This window comes from Artemia sp. Qi Xiang Cuo, chromosome 6 (assembly GCF_049724085.1).
Source record: "Artemia sp. Qi Xiang Cuo chromosome 6, ASM4972408v1, whole genome shotgun sequence".
Taxonomy (NCBI): Eukaryota; Metazoa; Arthropoda; class Branchiopoda; order Anostraca; family Artemiidae; genus Artemia; species Artemia sp. Qi Xiang Cuo.
The window spans coordinates 27,340,241-27,360,052 of record NC_142799.1 but is presented as its reverse complement, the minus strand read 5'-3'; the positions used below and the strand labels follow the sequence as shown (position 1 = coordinate 27,360,052).

At 35.5% G+C, this 19,812-nt stretch overlaps 1 pseudogene across 1 annotated transcript in view; it reads left to right on the top strand.

Moving 5' to 3' along the window:
* LOC148951064 (3-oxo-5-alpha-steroid 4-dehydrogenase 1 pseudogene) overlaps positions 1-13,439 on the top strand; it is a 61,119-nt pseudogene extending 47,680 nt beyond the window's left edge. Inside the window, exons 2-4 of the transcript XR_016141916.1 lie at positions 413-759; positions 10,432-10,598; positions 13,111-13,439. The product of XR_016141916.1 is annotated as a 3-oxo-5-alpha-steroid 4-dehydrogenase 1 pseudogene (transcript). The remainder of the gene's footprint in view (positions 1-412; positions 760-10,431; positions 10,599-13,110) is intronic.
* The last annotated feature ends 6,373 nt before the right edge of the window (positions 13,440-19,812 follow it).

Here is a 19,812-nt window from a genome sequence, read left to right as displayed (position 1 = left end):
TGTGTGTGTGTATATATATATATATATATATATATATATATATATATATATATACATATATATATATATATATATATATATATATATATATATATATATATATATATATATATATATGTATATATATATATATATATATATATATATATATATATATATATATATATATATATATATATATATATATATATATATATATATATATATATATATATATATATATATATATATATATATATATATATATATATATATTTATATGTATATATATTTATATACTTGTGTACAATTATATATAATATATAATTGTAATAAATTAGAATATATAATTTTGTATAATTAGATGATATTTAAATGATTATTTTTTTATTTAGAATTTATTTATATTTATTTGTGCATCAATCTCTTACAGATGATCATCAACACGTTTTTCAACCCTGATGAAGTAATTCAATATGTTCTGAGCCCTCTATTCCTTGCATCTTCCCTTACGGAGCTGATATACCACATGCTAATATTTAAAGTCATCTACACTATTAGTGTTTTCGTTGTCATGCTCCTAATGCCTGCCCCATATGGTCGCTTCACTAGTAGGAAGTATGGTTTCATGATAAGTGCAAAAAGCGCATGGATGGTACAAGAATCACCGGGTTTCTTGGTCCCGCTATGGCTAATATTATTTAGTAGGGCTGAAGCGTGGCGCTCTTCAATAACTAATAAGATTCTGATTTCGTATGTCCTGGTGCATTATTTTCAGCGGTGAGATTTTTTTTCTGATGGTGTCATTACTTTTTCATTTTTTTATGTTGGCCAGTAATTTCAATCTCAAATTAAGAGAATTTTCTGGTAGGTTGTAGTTCGCCCTACAGAATCCTATACCACCAGTTATAGATAACTTTTGTAAGCTAAAAATTACCCCAATCCTTATTTCTTTGCTTCGCCCTGGCGAGGAATATAGCTGGCATTCGCTGCTTAAATGCATGATTGATCGTATTTCCTTTCAGAGGCGCCATGCGGATTAATTCACTTTAGCCCCTCTTCCCAACTGCTTAAGCTTGGCTCCACGGCGTCAATGAAGCTAATTAGGCTGTTCATAAAGCTGTCGAAAACGTAAAATTCTTATGTGATCAGGATAAACTTTGTGATATTTGCTTTGCGAACAAATTCACTAACTTTATTGACGACACGAGAAACCTGTAAAAGTGTTGTAAATTCGTATGACAAGAAAAATCTTATGCAAGTAAAGTCAGAAATGGTTTATCTTAACGGAAGATAGACTTTTTTTTACTTATTCTAGACGTCATTACCATATTTCGTTGTAATAGTTGTTCAGGGAAAGAATCTTTTTTCTAGGATACCAGTAGTATTGTGTTGATGATTTCGGAAGATGCCCTGGGTGCCCTGTCCCGAGATTCCGGCGGGTGCCCTGTCCCTAAATTATGTCGGGTGCTCTTACCCTACATTCCGGCCGGTGCCCTGTCTCTACAATCTGACCAGTGGGCCTGTCCCACTATTCACGTGGCCTATCATTTCGAGCGCAGCTCTACCCCACCATGAAAGTGCAGCCCTATACAATACAAGCGCGGCCGTATTGGAGTTACCGGAGTTACCAATCCCTCATTTCCTCTCACTTAACGACAGATATATTCTACGAGATCTATCATTTCTTTGGAAACAAATTTTCTCGACGTTAGAAATGCTATTACTTTAAGCGCAGCCGTAGGAAATCGTTTCAAGCGGGCATCCTCATCTAAAGTCCTCCGATAAGAAATGTTTCTGTAAGAATGACAACAGTTAGAGAAGGCCTCCTGTTATCTCAAACAAATGTTTAGAAGTGAATTTGAAGTGACATTATGTCTCATAAACGAAGTTTTGTTATGGATTATAACAAACAATTGGATGAGATCTTTTTTGTACTCTAATGATGTCGAACCGGTTATTGATTATTAACTATTGGTTATCGATTATGACCACAACTGGGCATGTACTATTATTGTAATGTAATGGCGTTGTGCTTTCATTAGAGACTGCTACTTTTTTCTTCCGTAGTGTCTAAGATCATGAAGAAGGTTTAACGGCGATTCCCCCAATGCTGCCGACTGCATAACCAAAGTCATAGATGTCGTTATTGTTAACTTTAGTTATAGATGGTGATATGTTTCCTTTTCCAACGACACGTTTTTTAGCTTCTAAACAACTTCCCATTGATTTTATGAAATTTGTCTTTGATACAGAAATCGAGCGTGAGACCAATGATTTCCTATGGTAAAAGAACGACACGTTACTCGACTGAGCCAACAAGCTATTAAAAATATTATGATTTTAGAAATACATTCTAATGCCTTCAATGTATTGTTTCCGGGACGTTGGCCAACTGATGTTAAACGCCACAATATCGTAACAAGTTATTTGCGCAGTTGATTTATCAATGGGATTTTTGGTAGGTATTAACAGTTATCTCTTTCCGGTATCATTTATGGCATCCTCCTGAGAATATGCATACCACGATGATTTGAGATGCATACTGGACAGACATATTCTTTCGATGGTTAACGTAACTTTGTGTGTCCGTTTTCCATTACCGGGCTTGCGCATGAGTTTAGGCCCCCATATTCTCATCCAGGACCCAGAGTCACCATCCAGGGCTTAAAGTCCTACACCAGGGCCCGAGTCCCCACACCATGCTTCCCGCCCCAAGGGGCCCCAAACCTACCCCTCCAGGGCCCACCCCCTCCCCCAACTCCAGGAACCCCCCTTTTTTTACATAAATTTTTTATTTTTTTTTCTTCCATGTCTTGGTACTCTATGGCTGGTTGTCGACATTATTATGTCCCTGGAAATACGTTCTAAGGCAATCGATATATTGTTTCAGAGACGTTGGCCAACTGATGTTAAGCGTCACTACATCGTAACGAGTTATTTCCGCGGTCGATTTCTCAATTGGATATATGGTAAGTATTATCAGTGATCTGTTACCGGGCACCTTTTTTTCATCATTCCGAGAATATGCATAACACGGGGATTTGAGATGCTTGCTGGACAGCCATATTCTTTTGAAGGTTAATGAAACTTGTTTCGATCTCCAAAAATTGTAATAACTACAACTGGGCAGGTACGGTTTTTGTATGGTAATGGTTCTTTTTTTTGGTTTCATGTTTTTTTTACACGGATTTTTTTCAACTTTTTTTTCATATCTTTGTACTCTATATTTTGTCGTCGACATTATTATGTCCCTGGAAATACATTATAAGGCAATCGATATGTTGTTTCAGGGACGTTGGCCAACCGATGCTAAGCGTCACTACATCGTAACAAGTTATTTTCGGAGTCGGTCTCTCAATTGGATATATGGTAAGTATTATCAGTGATCTGTTACCGGGCACCTTTTTTGGCATCATCCAAGAACATGCATAACACGGGGATTTGAGATGCTTGCTGGACAGACAGATATTATTTTGAAGGTTAATGACACTTGTTTCGATCTCCAAAAATTGTAATTAGTATAACCAGCCAGGTATCATTTTTGTAATGTAATGGTTCTGAGCACTGATTATTAATTATCCATAATGACTATTGACTATTGATTATTGATTTTTGGTTCAGGAATGGTGAGTTATTTTGTATTACGTAATCATTCAAGTTGTCGTTGAAACGATACAATACATCCTGTGACAGCCCTCACATCTGGTCTTTTGAGATAACAACTGAGTCAATAATATTTTTTAGCTTCTAAGCAGTTTTCCATTGATTTCTCTATTTTCTAATTCCATTTGGGCTTTGTTTCTTTACTCGGCGTTCACTAAAAAAACGAAGATTGTCTGTTAAATAAATAATTCATGTATCATTTAAAAGAGCTTTCATGGTTTCTACAGTTTGGTCATAATTTCCATCATTTAGTCTGGATTTCTAGGGTTGACCTTGACTGTTTTTATGAATTAGTCTGGATTTTTTTGTTTTAGTTATGATTTCTGTAAATCATTCTGAATTTCTATGCATTCGTTATGATTTCTATAGAGTTTTTCTGGATTTGTATGGACCGCTCATGATTTATATAGTTTTGTCTCGATGTCTTTTGGTTTGGTCTGGATTTTCAGGATTGACCCTGATTTTAATGAATTTGTGTGGATTTCTATGCATAGCGTATGATTTCTATGGGAATTTTCTGGATTTCTACAGTTTGCTCATGATTTTTTATTAACTCTTCGAGATTTCTATGCATTACTTATGATTTTTTTTATAAAGGTTGGCCATGATTTGTACAGTTTGGTATTGATTTTATGGTTTGGCCTCTCACTGGGAGAAGCAAACACCCGCCAAGACAAACAGGCTTAGAGAGTAAGACAGAGACAAAAAACACGTACAAACACATAGTTTCAGACATAAAAATAGACATTGAGAGACATTGGGACAAGCAAACACCTACCCAGATACACAGGCAAAGAGAGTGAGAGAGACAGAAACACATACAAATACATACGTTCAGACATACAAACTGACAGACAGGCACTAGAAGAAGCGACCATCTGACCAGACACACAGGCACAGAGAGTGAGAGAGACAAAAACACACACAAAGACACAATTCAGACATACAAACAGCTACATACAGTCACACAGGCTTAGAGAGTGAGAGAAAAGAGACAAAAACACATACAACTACATAGATTGAGACATACAAACAGACAAAGACCGGCACAGGAACAAGCAAACACCCGCCCAGACACACAGACACAGAGAGTGAGAGAGACAAAACGCATACAAACGCATAAATTCAGACATGCCAACCGACAAAAAGTGGCACTGGGACAAGCAAACACCCGCCCAGAGTCACAGGCAAAGAGAGTGAGAGATACAAAAACTCACACAAACACATAAATTCAGACATGAAAACTAACAAAGACAGCCACTGAGAGAAGCAAACACCTGCCCAGACGCATAGGCTTAGAGAGTGAGACAGACAAAAAACACGTACAAATACACAATTTAGACATACAAACAGACAATCACGGACACTCGGATAAGCAAACCCCCGCCCAGACACACAGGCACAGAGAGTGAGAGGGACAAAAACGCATACAAACATAAAAGCTCAGACATGCAAACCGACAAAGACAGGTACTGCGACAAGCAAACACCTGCCCAGACACACAGGCAAAGAAAGTGAGATACAATAACACATATAAACACATAGATTCAGACATACAAACCGATAAAGACAGGCACGGGGAGTCGGTTTGTATGTCTGAATCTATGTATTTGTATGTGTTTTTGTCTCTCTCACCCTCTGTGCCTATTTGCGTTGGCAGGTGTTTGCATGTCGCAGTGTCTGTCTTTGTCTGTTTGTATGTCTGAATTGTGTATTTGTATGCATTATTGTCTCTCTCACTCTATAAGCCTGTGTGTCTGGGTGGGTGTTTTCTTGTCCCAGTGTATGATTTTGTTTGTATGTGTGATTTGTGTATTTGTATGTGTTTTTTGTCTCTCACTCTCTAAGCCTTTTTGTCTGGGCGGGTGTTTGCTTCTCTCGGTGCCTGTCTTTGTCGGTTTGTATGTCTGAACCTATGTGTTTGCATGCGTTTTTGTCTCTCTCACTCTCTAAGCCTGTATGTATGGGTGGGTGATGGCTTGTCCCCGTGCCTGTCTTTGACTGTTTGTATGTCTGACTCTATCTATTTGTATGTGTTTTGTCTCTCTCACGCTCTTTGCCTGTGTGACTGGGTGGGTGTTTGCATGTCCCAGTGCCTGTCTTTGTCGGTGTGCATGTCCGAATTTATGTGTTTATATGCGTTTTTGTGTCTCTCACTCTCTAAGCCTGTGTGTCTGGACTGGTGATTGCTTGTACCAGTCTCTCTCTCTTTCAATTTACACGTTTGAATCTATGTATTTGTTTGTGTTTTTGTCTCTTTCGCTCTCTAAGCCTGTGTGTCTGGGAGGGTGTTTACTTCTCCCAGTGCTTCTCTTATTCAGTATGTACTCCTTAATTTCTGTGTCTTTACATGTTTTGTCTCTCTCGATCTCTTTGTTTTTGTGTCTGGGCGTGTGTTTGCTTCTCCCAGTGTCTGTCTTTGTCGGTTTTTATGTCTGAATCTATGTATTTGTATTTGTTTTTGTCTCTCTCACGCTCTGTGCCTGTGTGTCTGGGCAGGTTTTTGCTTGTCTCAGTGCCTCTCTTTGTCGGTTTGCATGTCTGAATTTGTGTTTTTTATGCATTTTTATCTCTCTCACTCTCTAAGCATGTGTGTCTGGAAGGGTGTTTGCTTGTCTAAGTGTCTGTCTTTGTCTGTTTTTATGTTTGAATTGTGTATTTGTATTGTTTTTGTCTCTCTCACTCTCTATGTTCGTGTGTCTGGACGGGTGTTTGCTTGTCCCAGTGCCTGTCTTTGTCGGTTTTGATGTCTGAATCTAAGTATTTGTATGTGTTTTTGTCTCTCTCACTCTCTTTGCCTGTGGGTCCGGGTGGGTGTTTGCTTGTCCCAGTATCTGTCTATGTCTGTTTGTATGTCTGAAACTATATATTTATATGTGTTTATGTCTCTCTCATTCACTAAGCCTTTGTGTCTTAGCCGGTGATTGCTTCTCCCAGTCCCAGACCAAACCAGAGAAATCAATACCAAACTGTAGAAGTCATGCCCAACCTTAAGAAAAAATCATGACTAATACATAGAAGTCTCATAAATTAATAAAAATCAAGAGCAAACTGTAGAAATCCAGAAAATTCCATAGAAATCATACGCTATGTATAAAAATCAACGCAAATTCATTAAAATCATGGTCAATCCTAAAAATCCAGACCATACCAAAAGACATCGGTACAAAATTATAGAAATCATGAGCGGTCCATACAAATCCAGAAAAATCCCATATAAATAATAACCAATGTATAGAATTTCAAGAGGGTTCATTTAAATCATACCCAATGCATAAAAATCCAGAATAATTCATAAAAAAGTCATGGCCCACCCTAGAGATCCAGACCAAACCGTAGAAATCATGACCAAACTGTAGAAATCATGAAAGCTCTTTTAAATGATACATGAATTATTTATTTAACAGAAAATCTTGTTTTTCTAAGGAATTCGAAGTAAAGAAACAAAACCCGCATGGAATCAGGGAACAGAGATATCAATGGAAAACTGCTTTGAAGTTGAAAAATGCTGTTAACTCAGTTGTTAGCTCAAAAGATCAGATGTAAGGGCTGTCACAGGATTTGTTATATTGTTTCACCGACAATTTGAATGATTATGTAATACAAGATAACGCACCATTCTTGAAGTTTTTGGAATCAGTAACCAACAATCAGTAATCATTTTTCAATAATCAATAATCAGTGCTCAGAACCACTACATTACAAAAATGATACCTGCCTGGTTGTAGTAATTACAGTTTTTTTAGATCGAAATAAGTTTCATTAACCTTCAAAAGAATATGTCTGTCAAGCAAGCATCTCAAATCACCGTGTTATGCATATTTTTGGAATGATGCCAAAAATGGTGTCCGTTAACAAATCACTGATAATACTTACCATATATCCAATTGAGAAATCGATTGCGCAAATAACTTGTTACGATGTATTGACGCTTAATATCAATGGGCCGACATCCCTGATACAATATATCGATTGCCTTAAAATGTATCCGGGGATATAATAATGTCGACGCCCACCCATAGGGTACTAAGACATGGAAAAAAGTTGAAAAAAATATTTATGTAAAAAACGGGGTTCTGGAGTTGGGGGGGGGGGAGGGGTTGGACCCTGGAGGGGAAGGTTGGGGCCCCTGGATGTGGGGGGGGGCATGATGTTGGGACTCGGGGCCCTGGTGTGGGATGACAATTTGGGGTCTAAAGTCATGCGCAAGCCCGCTAATGAAAAACCGATGTTTACAGTTCCATTAACCATGAAAAGAGTATGTCTGTCATGTATGCATCTCAAATCATCGTGGTATGCATATTCTCAGGAGGGTGCCATAAATGATCCCCGGAAACAGATCACTATTAACACCTACCAAAAATCCGATTGATAAATCGACTGCGCAAATAACTTGTTACGATATTGTGACGCTTGACATCAGTTCGCCAACGCCCCGGAAACAATACATTGGAGGTATTAGAATATATTTCTTAAATCATAATATTTTCAAATGCTTTTTGGCTTAGTCGAGTAACTTGTCGTTCTTTTACCATCGGTAATCATTGTTCTCATGTTCGATTTCTACGTCAAAGACAAATTTCATAAAATCAATGGGAAGTTGTTTAGAAGCTAAAAAACGTGTCGTTGGAAAAGGAAACATATCACCATCTATAACTAAAGTTAACAATAACGACATCTATGACTTTGGTTATGCAGTCGGCAGCATTGGGGGAATCGCCGTTAAACCTTCTTCATGATTTTAGACCACCAAAGAAGAAAAACGTGGCGCTCTCCTTATCTAATGAAAGCACACTGCCATTACATTATAATAATGATACCTGCCCAGTTTTAGTCATAATTAATAACCAATAGTCAATAATCAATAACCGGTTCAATACCATTAGAGTACAAAAAAGATATCATCCTATTGTTTATTATAATTCATAAAAAAACTTCGTTTATAAGAAACAAAGTCACTTCAGATTCACATCTAAACATTTGCTTGAGATAACGACTCTAACTGTTGGCGTTCTTAGAGAAAAATTCCTTATCGGAGAACTAGAGATAAGGATGCCCGCTTGAAACGATTTCCTATTGCTGGGCTTGAAGCAATAGCACTTCTAAGGTTGTGAAAATTTGTTTCCAAAGAAATGATAGATCTCGTAGAGTATCTGTGTCGTTAAGAGAGAGGATTTGAGGGGTTGATAACTCCATTATGGCTGTGCTTGTATGGTGGGGTAGGGCTGCGCTCGGAATGATAGGCCGCTTGTATCGTGGGACAGGGCACGGTTTGGAATGTAGGGACAGGGAACTCTCCGGAATGCAGGGATAGGGCACCCGCCGGAATGTAGGGAGAGGGCGCCCGCCGGAAGGTAGGGAGAGGGCACCCGCCGAAGTCATTAACACAGTACGACTGATAATATTTTTCTTTTTTCCCATGAAAGTGGTTGTTTGGACTAAATTCAAAGGTGGTTTTCATACACTCCCCTTCTCCTTGTATCTAACCAAAATTACCATGTCTGAATATCTGAATATATTTTACTTGCAAAATCGGGCGACGGCGTATCCCTCGATTCTGAAGGTTGGTTTGAAAAGCTTAGGATAACCTGTCTAAAACAAGCCTGCATAAAAAAAAACTCAGAGCTTCAGTATTTCCATTTGGAACAAATTTAACCAAGTCTGGCTATCAAAATCAGTTCTTAAACAGTTATGCATTGAAGGTATCATTTTTTTTTTTTTTTGTTTGGTTTTTTTTTTTTGTGTGTGTGTGTGTGTATCGTGCAGTACGGAAGGACCATGATTTTTAGGTGATTTTAAACCACAGGTCAATGGTGTTTCATCAATGGTGTATTTTTGTAGACCTTGATTTCAGGCCTAAACCTTAGAATACAAAATCAGACTTAGAATTTCTTGTTATAATTACATTCCATTTTACAGTTAGATTTTGGAAATTTGTATAGCCAAGTGAATTAAAATTAAAATTATGTAGATGCTAAAGGGTGAAAATGAGGCTCTGGGGTGAATATTTGGAAAATATATTTCTTATAAACTTATTCCTTTACTGTATAAAAAATATTCTACGTTTAATTATTAGTTTTAGTTAATTGCGTTGCTTCTTATGTCAACATTTGTTAATATTTGGATATCAACATTTTTTGGATTTCTAAAAATTTCTGCAATTGAAAGAAGAACCGAATATTTAATTGTAAATAAATTGCGGTAATAGCGTAAACCAATAGAATTATTATAATAGAAAAGGAACCTTTTTCAATTTATATTTCATGTTTTATTCTTCATGCGATAATCTCGAGGCAGAAATCTGACATAATGGGCCCTTAAAGCTTGGGCCCATTTCTCCAGTTCACTTGACATTAGGATAGTAATTTCGAAATACACAAAACATCAGTTAATTGTATGAAAATACGTTTTTTTTTTTGAAAAAATGTTTTTTGAATCTATATTTCTTTTAATGAGTTTCCTTGTACCCTTTGCAGGTGAACCCTAATCCAGCTGCAGATATATATCCACTTCTGCCATACATCTAAAAGTACATATGTTTTAAAACAACTGTTAAAAAAAAAAATATGTCAAATAAGATACATTTCAAAGAAGAGTTGACGAGCTGAAAAATATGTTTCGTTTTTTTACCATTATCTTTAAAAAACAAAAAAAAATTCTCCAGTAGATTGGGATGTGTTCATCAAAACTAGGATTTTTTTCAGTTCCTTTTTTAAAGGTTAGATCAAAATGACTCCCTAAAAATTCTTTGATCGTTTCTTATATAAATTTTGTTTTATTTTTCAGGAGCTTTATATACCCTGCTCTTATTCGAGGCGGGAAGCCCACTCCATTTATATCTTTCATAAACGCGGTTGGAATATGCGGTCTTAATGGTCTAATGCAGGGCCTTTACCTTGTCAATCATACGGTTTACTCTTCAGAATGGTTATTAGACCCCCGATTTGTACTTGGTAGGTATTTCTTATTTTTAAGCTGTCTCACTGATCTGAATATAATAAACATGAAAATTCCCCAAAAAAAGGGATTTAGAAATAAAAATTAATTTCTTGGATTTAAGATGGTAGGGCGACTTTCAACAGGTTACAATCAACCTTATGCAAATTTGTGATTAGTGACACTTAAACCTGCGACTCCTAGAATGCTAGTTTCGTTTCTCAACCGCTGGAAATTGGATGTATGTTTGAGGACTTTAGTATCAAAATTTAAACATTTTCAAAACTCTGGTAATACGTAAATATTAATAATGATCGTATGTTGTTGTAAGTCTCTTTTCTTTTACATATTTATGTTTTGCTGAGGAAAAGTCTCTTTTCATAGGGCATATATTCATTCGAACAAGAATTCCACTGTCTTACGAAAATAATTCTCTATTGTTTTTGATGTCTGGTAATACATTTCATAGAAGTTGGCGCATAAAAATTTCTTTAGCCGTAGCTTGTCCCTCTTTTGCAAAATTATTGGAATACATTTTTTTTTGTTGTTGTTGAATTTCTGTTCATTGAAAGTTCCCAAAAAGTAATTTTTTCCAAACTCATTGGGGGGGGGGGCATAAAAATATAGTGAGAGTGAATGTACACATTCCAAATGGCACCAGTTCATATTACCATTTGTTCTTCTGGGCGGGGGGGGGGGTTGTATTTGAGTCCTAGTCTCTTATACGAACGTTACTTAAATGGAAAACCTTATTGAAATAAAGATAATAGCTGTAAATGATTTTGAAGGAGAATAAAACAACTTTTTTTTCAGAAAAAAAAGTTTTCCTGTCATAATATATGAATTGCCCATCTCTCTGATCCAAAATAAAATAATAACGAGTGTATATTTTATAAAATATTTACTTGTATTTCGGGAGGATTATTTGCGGAAAATGCATAGAAATTGCATTATTATTTGCCTGGAATAAAAAAAAACTGCAAATCAATAATAGAAGCATATCACACTGCTTTGTCTTCATTTTTTGAGAAATTTTAGTTTTTCTAGAATTGCGAATTTCTAAAAAAAAACAAAAAACTAAAGAAACCGTACAGAAATAAAAACTGTACTATTAGTTGCATGGTATGAAAAAGAGTGTAAAGTCCAAAAAAACATGCCGCACCAGTTTATCTTGATTTTTTCTTTTGGATAAGATTCGATTTCAAGAAACAGAATGGATGCGTATGGTCGTATTTTTATGCAAAAACTGTATTAGTTTGGAGATAAAATTGAAACTTCAGCTGTATTTACACACAAATATAACTGTGTAAAATTGAAACTATAAAAAACCTTTTTATTTGTTTAATTTTTTGTGTGGCATTGATTTAACTTCTAGTTTAGAAAAAAAGTATTTGGCAGTCGCTTTGGGAAGCTGGAGATAAAAAAAATAGCTTATCCTTCACACGTTGTTGCAATCTCAAAAGAAAAGGAATTCAACGAAAACTGCCCCCTCCCCCCGGAGTTCACTCTGTAAATATCCCCCTGCTAGAAAATCCCCTTGCAGAAAGTTTTCTCCCTCAAAAAATTTTCCCCGCATATCAATAACGATCGCATTTTCAAATTTAAAATTAATTAAAAATCCCCCCTCCCTGGAAAATCTCCCCGTGAAAAATTCTCTTCTGTGAAAAATCTCTTTTGTGGAAAATTCTCTCCATCTGGAAAACCTCTCTCCCGACAATTTTTCCCGGAAATCTCCCATGTAAAATAATGATTGTATTTTTAAAATCAAAAGTATTTTGACAAATTATGTTAGAATTACTAACTTACCCGTCGGGCGCTGTTGGATAAATAATATCCAGAAAATGTGAATAATGTCAAAAATCGTATTTTTAAATTTAAATTATTCGAAAAAATCCCGCCGGAAGATTTCCACCACGGACAAATCTCCCCATTCCATCCTCCTGCGGAAAACTCCTCCTCTGAAGAAAATCTACCCCTTGCATAAAAACTTACCGTGGGAAATTTCTCCCCTCCCCCTTCCTGACAATTCCTTCCTGGAAAGTTTCCCCTACATGTACGAATAATTTGTACGTACAATGTACGTACAATACGAATAATTTGAAATGTCAAGTTGGGTCTCTAATATCAGTCAGCTCGAAAAGCTTTTACAGGGCCTTGGTATAGGGCAGGATTTATAACTAAAACTTTCGGAAGAGTGTACTTAATAACTTCTTAAAGTTTAATGGCAATCGGATGAACATTGAAGTAATGCATACACGATACACAGACAGACATAATTTAATTTTATGTATACAGGCTGTATAAATTGCAACTATATAAAACTAAAACTGTAAAAAAACATTTTTAATTTTGTTATATTTTTTGGTGGCATTGATTTAAATTTAAATCAATATTTAAAAAAAAAAGAAAAAAAAATGCGGTAGTCGCTTAGGGAAGCTGTAAAATGATAAAGAGGTTCATGCAAAAGTTCGCATTGTTGTATTAGTTTTTATATCAGAACTGTGTTAGTAAATTTTTGTTATTTTTTAGGTTCACTTTTATTCTTTGGGGGAATGGCAGTCAATATTCACTCGGATAGCATACTAAGAAATCTAAGGAAGCCAGGTCAGAGTGGATATAAAGTGCCCTATGGTGGAGCGTTTAAATTTGTTGCAGCGGCTAACTACTTTGGCGAGGCTTTAGAGTGGAACGGATTCGCTATTGCCACATGGAGTCCAACTGCATTGGTGTTTGCTGTTTTCGCCGCTTCGTTCCTAGCTCTGAGATCAGTGAGGTACAAAAGGTTACTTTTTCGGTTGAACTTGAGGATTGTTTCAACTAACACTAAGGTGTTTCGAAGTGAGGCAAGGCCAAAGTAGACATGAAGACAAAGATAGGGGGTGTATATAGGAAGAAGACAAGAGGGGGATGATATAATTACAAAGTCTCGAGCTTAGCGCTACCATTTTACAATGGTCGCTTATTAAGCAATTACTTTTTCGATGGTGCCCTCCGGGAGCAATAATTATCAAGCAATCATTATGCGATATTTCGTGCCACACTTCTACGATCTTAATTTTTGAAACGACTGGTCAAACATATTGGGCGGGGTTTTGCGTCCTCCACTCCTAGCATTCGTAACGCTCCCGCTGCCCTTCAATCAGGTCAACCCTCTATCTAGCTGTGATAAGAATCTTAATTTTTTCACACAAACACACTGCTAAATGTTCAGTTTTTGAGAATACCTCAAAATTAACAACAGATTAATCTTTTGAAATGACTTCTTCGAATGTCTGTAGCTTAATTCCATCTTTCTTTTTTATTTAGAGGTCTTTCGCCCTTTTTCTTTCTTTCTTCCTCTCATCCTTACTATCTTTAGGTTTTGTAATAGACTATGGCCATCCATAGATCAATTAGGATCTCAGACACTTTGAGGCTTTAACTGCATGATATCAGACCCTTTGAGGGTTTAACTGCATACTTGACTTCAACTACATTACAAATATAAGTACCACAAGGGGACAGCAAAACAAAAGTATGACTTATTTTTGTAACATTTCTAGTCCAATACTAAAGCAATAACTTCTTATCTTGTATTCTTTTATTTTAGTCTGATACTGAAAATCAGGTTTTTCTATAGAATTTGGACAAGTTTCGTAATTTTTTTAAGTAAAGGCTAGTAGTTTGTATCCCCAAGAATATATATTTCTGTTTACATATTTTTGTTAGAATTGTTCATATCAAATAGTTACTCAGTTTTAATAAATATCGCTCAGTAAAATTAATTTGCCTTTGTTGGTCATATTCTCTATGAAAATTAAACACTATCAAAAAGTTCCAAATTTAACCTAAAAGCTAAACGATCAGGGATGCCTCAACTATTAGAAGTTTAAGATGTTGTTTAAGACGACAATATTACAGGTAAGGTAAAACTAGCATTATTAATTTATTATATTAATTTAATCAAGTTAAATTTAGAACACTAAATCGAACAAAAATTATGTTTCTATCAGTACTTGTAATTTTGCCCTATTCAACTAAGAGCGAATTATAAAAAAAATTACCGAATTTCTCAAATTTTTCAACAAAGCAAAACGCTCCTAATTTTTGTTTATTAAGTGCTAAAACTTAAGCTTATTGTTGAAACTGCACTATCAGAAGTCAAAAACGTTGATTAGGATACTTGTGTTCTAATCCTATTAAATTATTGAAGTAGTTAGTAAGATTAATTACTCGCTCATATGCACTATTTAGGCACTCTACGGGAGTGCTAAGCCTTGCTGCCTATTTAATGTGTTTAATGTAAATTAGTTTCAAAGTTTGGGAATACATTATGTACAGGAACCTGCGTTTTCAAAGAAAAGTAGCAAAATGAAATAATTTTACCAATCATCAAAAATTTTCTGAAAATATATTCTCTGAATTTCTGGGGTAAATTACTTGAGGTCTCGATCCATGCATATACCAATAACTTACTATATAGCAGCTCATTTACGTTAGGTAAATATAATCTTTGGTTTTTACGTTAACCTAGGGCTTCAAACTTAAAATTGTGACCAGTAAATTTTACTCATTCTGTGTTTTTTCTAGGTTTTACATCGAGAAATTTGGAGATTATCCCAAAAATCGAAAAATTTTCTTACCTCTTGTTTGGTAAAATATACTTTGTAAATCACCAGGAAATCGCATTGGTTTGCATATTTTGTCTTATTTTTTTATCAATTACCAATGTAAGCAGGTAATTAGGGATTAATCGATCTGTTTTTTTTTTCCGCTTTTTTTTAAGTGATTACTGACTGTGGCTCAGTCAATGGCAACTTTTCCAGAACTAGAAAAAAATAACAATTTTTGTCCAACCAGCTTGCTAACTTAAAATTCACGGTAATAATTGATGCTTGATACAAGAGTGCAGACATAATTTTTCTGGTAGAGGAGGGGGATTATGTTTGAACTTAAGTGGGGTTTATGCCACCCTCTATACAACTTACCTATATCCACGTTACCTACATTCAGCAAACCGGCAAATTATTTAAGAAAATAGTAAATAAAAGGCAAATTGTGTCTATCTTGGTAACTAAAAACGTCACCGTTGCTGCCATGCTTTAAAACAAGCTGTGGGGCTGCCAAGGCGCTGCTGCCAATTGTGGCGCATAAGCTGAGGGGCTGCCTTATTAACGCCTTATGTGCCACTTATGCTTAGATGAGTTCTATGTTTCTGAAACCTTAAGATCTTCTGGAACTTCTTGCACTTGGCTGGCCTCCGGATCCAGTGCCTGTATGCGAGTCTCTCTGTAAAAACCTAAATCCTGTACAATAACGTCTTTATTAATAAATGTAAGGTACTTATTCACCCCACTGGCTTCCACAGTCGTTTATCTACACGGGTTCTCGCACATAATCTGCATGGACAAAAAATAAATTTTGGCATCTTGATGATCTCAGGGTTGAAATTGAGATTGCCACCCGAAATCTGTATGGGTTAACGCTATATTCCTGTTGAAAATCTGGGTGATTTTCAGTTTTTCTCAGACGTCTAACCAGTATAAGCCCACAGAATCAAAATCCCACTGAAGCTAGTTTAAGGATAAGGAAACTAGCAAAAACACATGATTAACTTAAAAAAAACTTTTTACTACCCCTTCCCCCTAAAAAGGAAAACTTGCCCGAGGAGTAGAAGGCAGAAGTTTAGATGACATGATATTTAAGAGCCAGGCACGCGTGTAGGCTCAGAGGGTCATTGTTCCTTACCTGGAATGTTGAGTAATGTTGGGTAAACTGGGGTCTGGAGGAAAACTGAGGTCTGAGAGGGGAGGTTGTCCCCTCTGTCATATAACAAAGTACGCCCCTGACCCCAACCCCTTGCCACTAAGTGGTTGGAGAAGTGTAGGCATGTGCTTCTGGAACCACTCAAAGTTGTATATTAAAAGAAGGATTACTTTTGCTTACTTATTCAAATCATTTACTTTACAATTCCACCGTAATATTCTCTCTATACGTAAGATTGTACATCCAAGGAGGAAGAAATGCAAACGAAAACTGTTCTGTAGGAGAATTCAGGTAATTCTTCCCAAAATTTTTGAAATGAAAACAAACTTAGGTTGTAATACCATTCATCGTACCTACACAAGAAATGGTCTTTTTTGAAATTTCCATTCATTTCTGAGTAATTAGTGGCTTTTTATTTAAAGACAGGCCAAATAAATCCCTAAGCCTAAAGGCACATTTCTATTGAACTAGCAAAATTTCCGCAAGTATGTCGATATTACAAACCTTTCCGCTCAGTTAACCCTTCGTGTCGAAGCTACTCGCCAGCAGCTACTTTCTTAAGTGTGACTAAATTTAATTTTTTTAAGCAAAGATTTAAAGATCTATTTCTTCTTTTTATTTCTTACAAAAAGACACGACACTATATTTTTTTTCGTTACTAATATTTTCCTTTAGGTTTAGTACGGTGTTTTCCTCTTGCTTCTATCCTAATACAAAAATACCACATCTCACCTAATTCACTTGTGGATAGAAGTTATATAAAAAAAAAAGTTCGCAAATGATAATAAGGCGCAACAATAGAATTTAAAACGTACGGAAATAATTCTGTGTTAATATTTTACGCATAAATTATTACATAATGTTGTTTCTAAAAATGAGCTTATATTAATTCAAAATAACAAATTTTTTTTTCGAGGGAAGTAAAAAGCGAAGTTGAAACTTAAAACGAACAAAAATTATTACTTCACGGCCTATCCAACATATATCAATAAAACTAATGCAAATAAATCAACTGGTGATTTTTCCCTATGTTTCTAGTATTGCAGAAAACTAGCACTTTACTGAAAACACAAAACAATATAGGAGTTTTGGTACGGTAAAGATTGACTGTCCTTTTGGATCTGAAAAGGACATTTCATGATTATTTTGTAGACAAGTTCGAAGTGAAGGAATCTTATTAGTATCAGGACTGCAAGCTCGCTTAGAATTTGTATCACAACTTAATTCCTCAGTTTTACAGAGATAAATAATTGTATTCCCAGAGTCCATATTACGGTTGATATGTTCTTAATTTCGAGTAATACTAGGTGAGAGCAAGATGTTACCTGATAAATCAATCCATTATTTTATATGCTGTGTAATGACTTTAAACTTATTATTTTTATGCCTGAGTTTTTAAGATAATTTTAATTGTATACTGAAGGTTACTGATATCACAGCTCCTGTAGGACTGTGTAAAGCGTTGTAGATTAGTTCGTTGTTGTGAGGCTACATATTTACTTTTGATTCCTAAATCAATATTCTTGTTTTTATACTTGACTTTTGTGTTTTCAGTAAAGCGCTGGTTTCCTGTAATCCTACAAACATGGGAAATATAACCAGGTGATTTATTTGTAATAGTTTTATTGATATATGTTAGATAGGCCGTGAAATAATAAATTTTTTTCATTTTAAGTTTCAAATCGCTCTATATTTCACTCGAAAAAACTTTGTTTTTTCAAATTAATTTTCTATGCCACGGATTGATTTTGCTTTGGAATGTTTATCCAGAAATCACTTTTTATCTGTTTTTTGGAAAGTGAGTGGGGACTATTGCAATAACAACAATCGTAGTGATTCCTGGTCTAAAGCTGGACATTATAGGCGTTTTTCTAACACTTTTTTGGAATTTCAGAGAAGAACCAAAAACTATATCACATGTTAAATCCTGTATTTCTATGAGAATTGAGGAGAAGTTAGGAGATTTTCTACTCTCTCTTTTTAGGGACTTGTTTTAGTAAAAATTTTGCAAAATAAAAATACGTTTTTTTGTTTCTTAGATGCTGGATAACAACAAGAAAGGATATTTAGCCACGTTCTTATTCCTCAACTCGTCTCGTCTCCTCCTCAACGCCTCGCTCTTTACGCTGAAGTTTGACTCTTTCTCGCAACTCTATTTTTCAAAACAATAAAAAACTTTAGCGAAAAGACTGAGGCGTTGAGGAGGGGACAGCCCCTTTCATATACGGAATAATTTCTGTTCGTTTGAAATTTTAATGTTGCTCCTTACTCTCAGTTAAAAAAAACCTTGATTTTTTTATTTAATGTACCTAAGAAGTGACATTAAGAGTATTTTTTTTAGTGCTATATCACACTTACGGATGGTAGAATTGATAATCATCACGTAGATACGAGTAATAGCTTTCAAATGAGCCATTAAACGCCACTCTAAAAAGTACAGGTAGAGTGGTATTCCACTAGCCCCAGCTCTTCCACTTGAGATATTGCACCAAAAGTGCCGTTTTAAGCGTCATTTTGAATTTGCTGATAGTTCAATTTATAGGAAGGACGTAGATATGAGCAATATCTTTTATATGAGCTACTAAAAATCTGTCTAGATACCTACGATACCAATATGACCAATAACAATATGTCAATACCAATACGCGTGATACCAATACGTCCGATACCTATGTATTGTTTAGCCCTTTCCCCATGGGCTATGGAGGGTCATGTCATCACCAAAACCAAATATATTTGACCTTTGAACAAAATGACTATCTGGAAATTGTGATTGAATGACTCTGGGGGAGGGGGATTTAGGGAAGAGGGGCTAGTTGCCCTCCAATCTTTGCGGTCACTTAAAAAGAGCACCAGTAAATTTAATTTCCTTTCGAATGAGCTATTACGCATCTCTCTATGACAATTTGGTCACCCCTTACCCTTGCTAGAAAAAAAAAATAAACGGGAGACAGATCAGTGCAACCCATGCAAAAAAGTCATTTTCCTTGGTATTAAAGGAGGGGGAGGGGTGTAATTTCCCATAATGATGTTTTCGACCGTGCTGATTCCAAAGGTATACTTTTTGGGGTTTCAGATTTTTTTCAAAATCACCTCATAATACTTTTCGCAATAAACTTTTGCTTTTAAGACGAACCGAAATAATAGTTACCATTCCTTAATCAGTCGATAAAATGGTGTTTTATTAGGTTAATAAGTTACGTGATAACTATATCTATTGGTCTATTTGGGTCGTATCTTCTTTTTTTATAGTATCTGATCTGAATAACTAGCTTTGTGTCTCAGGTTTTAAACGTAAGATTTTTTGGCACTGATTATGCATTGTCTTAATTTCTAAATTTTTGTTTTGTACAAGTTTGGGTGCTGTTTTGCTTTCTTTAGCTCTTTCTTGCCTATTTTGCGGTCTGAAAAAAAAAATGCAATAGGCAACTGAACTGGATAATTGATTGACATAATCATGAACACAGGTGCATCTTGACGTGAAGA